The sequence below is a fragment of the Bubalus kerabau genome, chromosome 12 (genome assembly GCF_029407905.1).
Source record: "Bubalus kerabau isolate K-KA32 ecotype Philippines breed swamp buffalo chromosome 12, PCC_UOA_SB_1v2, whole genome shotgun sequence".
Lineage (NCBI taxonomy): Eukaryota > Metazoa > Chordata > Mammalia > Artiodactyla > Bovidae > Bubalus > Bubalus kerabau.
In genome coordinates, this window is record NC_073635.1 from 46,212,379 (window position 1) to 46,221,018 (window position 8,640).

Sequence of the window (8,640 nt, forward strand, 5' to 3'; positions counted from 1 at the left end):
TACTGTGGGCAAGAATCCCTTAGAAGAAATGGAGTGGCCATCATAGTCCAAAAAAAGGTCCAAAATGCAGTACTTCGATGCAATCTCAAAAATGGCAGTATGGTCTCTGTTCGTTTCCAAGGCAAACCATTCAAATCACAGTAATCCAAGTCTATACCTCAATCAGTAATACTGAAGAAAATGAAGTGGAATGGTTCTATGAAGACCTATAAGACCTTCTAAAATTAACACCCAAGAAAGATGTCCTCCTCATTATAGGGGACTAGAATGCAAAAGTAGGAAGTCAAGACATACCTGGAGTAACAGGCAAATTTGGCCATGGAGGACAGAATGAAGCAGGGCAAACGCTAATACAGTTTTGCCAAGAGAACGCACTGGGCATAGGAAACACCCTCTTCCAACAACACAAGAGAAGACTCTTCAGTTTAGTCCAGTCGCTCAGTCATGTCTGACTCTTTGTGACCCCATGAACCACAGCACATCAGGCCTCCCTATACATGAACAAAACCAGACGGTCTATACCAAAATCAGATTGATTTGGTATATATTCTTTGCAGCGAAAGATGGAGAGGCTCTATGCTGTCAGCAAAAACAATACCGGAAGCTGAATATGGCTCAGAACACGAACTCCTTGTTGCCAAATTCAGACTTAAATTGAAGAAAGTAGGGAAAACCACTAGATCATTCAGGTATGACCTAAATCAAATCCCTTACAATTATACAGTGGAAGTGAGGAATAGATTCAAGGGATTAGATCTGATAGAAAGAGTGCCTGAAGAACTATGGATGGAGGTTCGTGACATTGTACAAGAAGGAGTGATTAAGACCATCCCCAAGAAAAAGTAATGCAAAAAGGCAAAATGGCTGTCTGAGGAGGCCTTGCAAATAGCTGTGAAAAGAAGAGAAGTGAAAGGCAAAGGAGGAAAGGAAAGACATACCCATTTGAATGCAGAGTTCCAAAGAATAGCAAGGAGAGATCAGAAAGCCTTCCTCGGTGATCAGTGCAAAGAAATAGAGGAAAAGAATAGAATGGGAAAGACTAGAGATCTCTTAAAGAAAATTAGAGATAACAAGGGAACATTTCATGCAAAGATGGGCACAAAAAAAAGACAGAAATGGCATGGACCTAACAGAAGCAGAAGATATTAAGAAGAGGTGGCAAGAATACACAGAAGAACTACACAAAAAAGATCTTCATGACCCAGATAACCATGATAGTGTAATCACTCAACTACAGCCAGACATCCTGGAGAGGAAAGTCAAGAAGACCTTAGGAAACATCACTATGAACAAAGCTAGTGGAGGTGATGAAATTCCAGTTGAGCGATTTCAAATCCTAAAAGTTGATGCTGTGAAAGTGCTGCACTCAATTCACCAGCAAATTTGGAAAATTCAGCAGTGGCCACAGGACTGAAAAAGTACAGGTTTCATTCCAATCCCAAGGAAAGGCGATGCCAAAGCATGCTCAAACCACCGCACAACTGCACTCATCTCACACATTAGTAAAGTAATGCTCAAAATTCTCCAAGCCTGGCTTCAACAGTACGTGAACTTAGAACTTTCAGATGTTCAAGCTGGATTTAAAAAAAGCAGAGGAACCAGAGATCAAATTGCCAACATCTGTTGGATTATCAAAAAAGCAAGAGAGTTCCAGAAAAACATCTGCTTTTGCTTTATTGACTATGCCAAAATCTTTGACTGTGTGCATCACAGCAAACTGTGGAAAATTCTAAAAGAGGTGGGAATACCAGACCACCTTACCTGCCTCCTGATAAATCTGTATGCAGGTGAAGAAGCAATAGTTAGAAATGAACATGGAACAACAGACTGGTTCCAAATCAGGAAAGGAGTATGTCAAGGCTGTATACTGTCAACCCTGCTTATTTAACTTATATGCAGAGTACATTATGTGAAATGCTGGACTGGATGAAGTACAAGCTGGAATTTGTGAAAGACCACTTTCACAGCATCAACTTTTAGGATTTGAAATCGCTCAACTGGAATTTCATCACCTCCACTAGCTTTGTGCATAGTGATGTTTCCTAAGGTCCTCCCTCAAGATTGCCAGGAGAAATATCAATAACCTCAGATAGGCAGATGACACCATCCTTACGGCAGAAAGCGAGGAACTAAAGAGCCTCTAGTTGAAAGTGAAAGAGGAGAGTGAAAAAGTTGACTTAAAACTCAACATTCAGAGAACTAAGATCATGGCATCTCATCCCATCATTTCATGGCAAATAGATGAGGAATCAATGGAAACAATGAGAGACTTTATTTGGGGGGGGCTCCAAAATCACTGCAGATGGTGATTGCAGCCATGAAATTAAAAGACACTTGATCCTTGGAAGAAAAGCTATGACAAATCTAGACAGCATATTAAAAAAGCAGAGACATTACTTTGCCAACAAATGTCCATCTAGTCAAAGCTATGTTTTTTCCAGTAGTCATGTATGGATGTGAGAGTTGGACTATAAAGAAAGCTGAGTGCCTAAAATTGATCCTTTTGAACTGTAGTGTTGAAGAAGACTCTTGAGAGTGCCTTGGACTGCAAGGAGAACCAACCAGTCCATCTTAAAGGAAACCAGTCCTGAATATTCATTGGAAGCACTGACGCTGAAGCTGAGACTCTGATACTTTGGCCACCTAATGTGAAGAGCTGCCTCATTGCAAAACACCCTGATGCTGGGCAGAATTGGAGGCAGGAAGAGAAGGGGACAAGAAAGGATGAGATGGTTTGATGGCATCAAGGATTCAATCAACATGAGTTTGAACAAGCTCTGGGAGTTGGTGATGGAAAGGGAAGCCTGGAGTGTTGCAATCCATGCGTTCACAAAGAGTTGGACATGACTGAGCAACTGAACTGAATGAATTGAAACTACACAAGAAAAAAGAAAACGTATGACCATGTAACGGTTTTTTACATGAAAGATCATAGAAATGACATTTGTAATAGCCCAAAACAATGCATATATCCATCTGCTGGTGAATGTATTAAAAAAAATGTGGTTATACCTACAATTAAATAGTATTTGCCAATAATGAATGAGTGAAATGCTGATACATGCTGCAACATGGATGAACTTTTAAAGTAATATGCTGAAGGAAAGAAACCAGATGCAAAAGACCACGTTATGTATGATTTTATTTACGTAAAAGGGTTTTCCTCATGACTCAGCAATAAAGAATCCGCTTGTAATACAGGAGACACTGGTTCAGTCCCTGGGTCAAGAAGATCCCTTGACAGAGTAAATGGCAACCCATTCCAGTATTCTTGTTGCGAATATCACATGGATAGAGGAGCCTGGCAGGCTAATGGTCACAGGGTCTCAAAGAGTCCAATAGCACTGAGCAGGCATGCATGAGCATATTTATGTGAAATATCCAGAAAAAAAAACAAATCTTTAGAGATAGTAAGTATATTAGCAATTTTCTGAGACTAGAGTTGGAAATAGGAAGTGACAGCAGTGGCTAAGAAGCATGTTTTTGGGATACTGCTGCTGCGACAGCCCACCAGGCTCCCCCGTCCCTGAGATTCTCCAGGCAAGAACACTGGAGTGGGTTGCCATTTCCTCCTCCAATGCACGAAAGTGAAAAGTGAAAGCGAAGTCGCTCAGTCATGTCCGACGGTAGCGACCCCATGGACTGCAGCCCACCAGGCTCCTCTGTCCCTGGGATTCTCCAGGCAAGAACACTGGAGTGGGTTGCCATTTCCTCCTCCAATGCATGAAAGTGAAAAGTGAAAGCGAAGTCGCTCAGTCATGTCCGACGGTAGCGACCCCATGGACTGCAGCCCACCAGGCTCCTCTGTCCCTGGGATTCTCCAGGCAAGAACACTGGAGTGGGTTGCCATTTCCTCCTCCAATGCATGAAAGTGAAAAGTGAAAGTGAAGTCGCTCAGTCATGTCCGACGGTAGCGACCCCATGGACTGCAGCCTACCAGGCTCCTCTGTCCCTGGGATTCTCCAGGCAAGACTACTGGAGTGGGTTGCCATTGCCTTCTCCGTTTGGGATAATAGAATACACGAAAGTTATAGCACAGAAATGTTTGCACAAACAAACAACAAAGAATAATAAAAATAATTGATTTGTACTCTTAAAGCAAGTGAATTTATGGCACATATGTGATAATTCAATAAACTTTTTTAGTAGGTTCCTTGGTAAATAACTGTAGCTATCACATAAAATTTCTCAAGTCAAAGATAATCATGCTAAATAAAGAGTCACATAGACATATATGCCCCTACTTTGTCTCCCATTTAATAGCATCTTCTCTCAATTATTTGGGGAATATTGTGTATCAGTCACAATAGGAAACTGAAATTAAGAATTGTAGTCCTATGTTCTGACCTATTGTAAGCAATAGGAACAAATCCATTTTAAGCATTAAAATGATACTCAAATTTTGTATTCTAATTTATTTTTCTCATAGATGTTAGGTATATTTCCAAGTAACTTGAGAACTGCTACCTTCAATTTAAGGTGCTTTTTTTACTTCTTAGAGAGTATTCTGCATTTAATTCTAGTTAGCAATGTAATCTAATATTAACTTTTAGTTGAATTTTTGCTGCTCTCTCAAAAATACATCTTGCATAATGTATTATAATATGGCTTACATCAAAAGGCATAATGTTAACATCCAACCTTGTTGTTTATTCAAGTCAATCTACTTATACATACAAATCTGATATTTACCTCTTAAAATATTTAACAGGCGTAAGTGCCCATAAATCAGTTATGACAATCATTGTTAAAGCAATCAATAGTAAGGAATATGCATTAATTCAAATGATATTGATAGGCTCATGAACCTGCATCAGTCTTCTGTGAAGTAAGAAAAATGAGACATCTTCCAAAAAATCAATATTTTCCTTTTTATGTCATTCATTTGAAGATTATCAATAATACATTACTTTTTTACCTTATGTGTCAAGGTTCTAATTTTTAAATACAGGTATCTTTACGTTTCAATGTAAAATTATAATCTACAGGGGACTGAAAGGCTAAAATCTTTTAATAGAAATATTTTTGAAGTTTAATTTTTGCTTAAAAACACATATGTGTATATACATTTACACAGACATATATATATGCATATATATATATATACACACTTGTAAATATACTGTTGATGTATTTTTGTGTGCAGTAGCATAATAAAACTCTGTTTTACTAAAATGTGCCTTCATTTCATTCTAAAGGTAGATTGCATGAAAGAAATAACAGAAATATCAACACCCATCTTTTTTAGCTCCTGTGAACTGAGATGTTACACAGGTATGTACTTAGGTAAAAATACAAAATGAGAAATTACAACACCCATTCATCAAAAAAAAGAAACATTTTAATTGGTTATAGGTGGAAAATATCCACTTGACAGTCAGTTTCTCACTTTTCATGTAAGTGCTTTGCTGCTTGGATGCCTAATCTTGTTTAGTGTAGGAAAAGTAATTTGACATGAAAGTACCTAGATGGCTGCCGAAAATTAATTGCCAATTAAAAAAGAAAAATGTTTGTGCTACTCTATAAACAAGCCAACATATAAACCTTTCAGTCTTGTTGCTTTATTTATGTCTTTATAGATCTGGTTTCAAGCTATTTGCATACAATTTACAAATTCATATTATAATTCTCCAGTATATTTATGATTTTATAGTTGTATATATTTTATCTCCATGAGAAATATTTATTTCTGTATGCTTCTGTTGCTTATTATTTAACAAAAACATCACATTGCATTTGATAGTTTATGTATCTTCTTTAGAATAAGACATTTTTATTTGTAAAGGGGAAAGAAAATATTTTACCACCACAAAGAGGCACAGATGAGTACATTAGAGTATGCGTGCACAACACACCACTCACTCACCATGCACACTCATGCATGCGCATGCACACACACACACACACAAAGCACAGAAACTCAATCTTAGAAAAATGCTCTTTACCCTTCAGCTCTATACTGGTCTCCAAAATATTGAGGCTAACAATTTTTTAGAGATAAGAGGAAATGCTTTTTCATATAAAGGAAACTTTATTTGAGAAGTTAATGGATTCTGATAACTTTCAGTACTTGAGTCATTATAAATTATTGATCATTTGGAAATCTAAATCCTCAAAAAGGAACATCCTTCAGATTCTTAGCTCTCTTGTCTAAAAGGATAATCTGGCACTGAGGATAAAATGTGGAGCCACATAATAAGAGAACATCAAATGAAGAGAGCAAAATACCAATGTTTTAAAAATGTTAGATGGGAAACCAGTAAAATGTTTATGTGTATTTTTATATTTATATATGAAAGATGGATAAATATTAAAGAAATAAAGGTACTTGAGCCTAAATATGAGTCAGGTGATCTCAGCAGTATATAATATGAATGTTACATAAATTTAAAAGACAAGGCTCAATCCAGTTTTCTACAACACTGAGTTATGTGATGCACAGGAGTTCAAATTCTGTGCAACCAATTTGCTGCACTGACTTCAGAAGTCCAACTCTATCCTTGCTTGGTAAAGAATTGAAATTTCACTTTTTAAATAATCATCAAATACCATTTTATATTTGTATCATAGTTTGTAGGACTGTGTATGTCATTAACACTATCCTACTTACTATCTGGCACATTCTCAAACTTCCTATCTTGAAATTTCAGCAGATTTTGCAGGCTATGTAAAATTACCAGTGAGATGAAAGGGGTCATTTATTCCAGATCAAATATTCATCAAAACTATCACACTGCATCAGAGGTGGAGAATGGATGATGAAAAGAAGATACTTGTTACATTTCTGGCATCTGTCCTGGCTTTTTCTTCCCCAATAAGGTTATAGAGGTTGTGATGACTATGGTAGCTCTAATAATTCTGACTAAGGAAATGAGGGCTTTGATGCTTCAATGAGAGATGGAAGAAGTACGGGAGTTCATGGCTATGGTAGAGCTGCTTGTGTACGTTGAGATTTTCATGGTGGTCATATTGTACACATGAGAGGATACATGTTCATTCAACTGAAAATGGTATTGTTAATTTCTTCTCAGCACTAAGTCCAATACTAGTTCATACTGATATTGGAGTGGATGGCAAAACAACAGGAAAAGCAAATGTAAACTTAATGACACATGAAGTAGCAGTAGCTAGCCATGTCTAAAGATAAGAATAACACACAGCATTAATATACTGAACTTTTCTTGAATTATAGCCCTGGAAGTGCCTTTGGAATGTGAGGATCTGAAATGGGTTGCTATGGAAGAGATGGAATGGATAAAATGGGAGATGAATGATCTGTTGGGAGAATGGGACTGTGGAATGATTTATAGTGGAGATACGGTATTCCTGATGGCTTAGGTGGCAGTGCAGGAAGTAGAGGTTACTACAGGCAAGATAAAGGAAATGAGGTGGATGATCTGTGATGTATCAAAGTATAACCACCAGCATACAGAGTTCTGACCACAGTATCTGATATAGTAAGCTTTCTTCCAGATTTAATTTCTTTTGTGTTTTAGAAAGTATATAATGACTGAAGGAATATGTTCTCAAAATATTGCTTGATAAAGCAGCAGATTGTGATGAAATGATGTTTTCTGTTTGTTTTGTTTGTTGCATTTGTTGGTGGTGTTCTTGTTCAGTCACTAAGTCAGGTCCAACTCTTTGCAACCTCATGAACTGCAGCATGTCAGGTTTCTCTGTCCTTCATCATCTCCTGGAGCTTGCTCAAATTCATGTCCACTGAGTCAGTGATGCCATTCAACGATCTCATCCTCTATTGCTCCCTTCTTCTCTTGCCTTCAATCTTTCCCAGCATCAGGGTCTTTTCCAATGAGTCAGCTCGTCACATCAGGTGGCCAAACTATTAGAGCTTAAGCTTCAACATCACTCCTTCCGATGAATATTCAGGGTTTATTTCCTTTACAATTGACTGGTTGGATCTCCTTGCAGTCCAAAGGACTCTCAAGAGTCTTCTCCAGCACCACAATTTGAAAGCATCAATTCTCTGGCACTCAGGTTTCTTTACAGTCCAACTCTCACATCCATATATTACTACTGGAAAAACCATAGCTTTAAACTTATGGACCTTGTTGGTAAAATGATGTCTCTGCATTTTAATACACTGTCTAGGTTTTTCATAGCTTTTCTTCCAAGGAGCAAGTGTCTTTTAATTTCATGGCTGCAGTCACCATCCACAGTGATTTGGGAGACCTAGAAGATAAAATCTGTCACTATTTCCACTTATTTCCCATCTATTTGCTATGAAGTTATGTGAATACCATGATGTTAGCTTTTTGAGTATTGAGTGAGTTTTAAGCCAATTTTTTCACTCTCCTCTTTTGCCCTTATCTAGAGGCTTTTTGGAGAAGGCAATGGCACCCCACTCCAGTACTCTTGCCTGGAAAATCCCATGAATGGAGGAGCCTGGTGGGCTGCAGTCCATGGGGTCGCTAAGAGTCAGACATGACTGAGTGACTTCACTTTCACTTTTCACTTTCATGCATTGGAGAAGGAAATGGCAACCCACTCCATTGTTCTTGCCTGGAGAATCCCAGGGACGGGGGAGCCTGGTGGGCTGCCGTCTATGGGGTCGCACAGAGTCGGACACGACTGAAGCAACTTAGCAGCAGCAGCAGCAGCAGAGGCTTTTTTGTTCCTCTT

The 8,640-nt window shown here is 38.2% G+C and overlaps 1 pseudogene; it reads left to right on the forward strand.

The window, feature by feature from the left end:
* Window positions 1–318: 318 nt before the first annotated feature.
* LOC129624233 (heterogeneous nuclear ribonucleoprotein H3-like) lies at window positions 319–7,403 on the forward strand (annotated as a pseudogene).
* The last annotated feature ends 1,237 nt before the right edge of the window (window positions 7,404–8,640 follow it).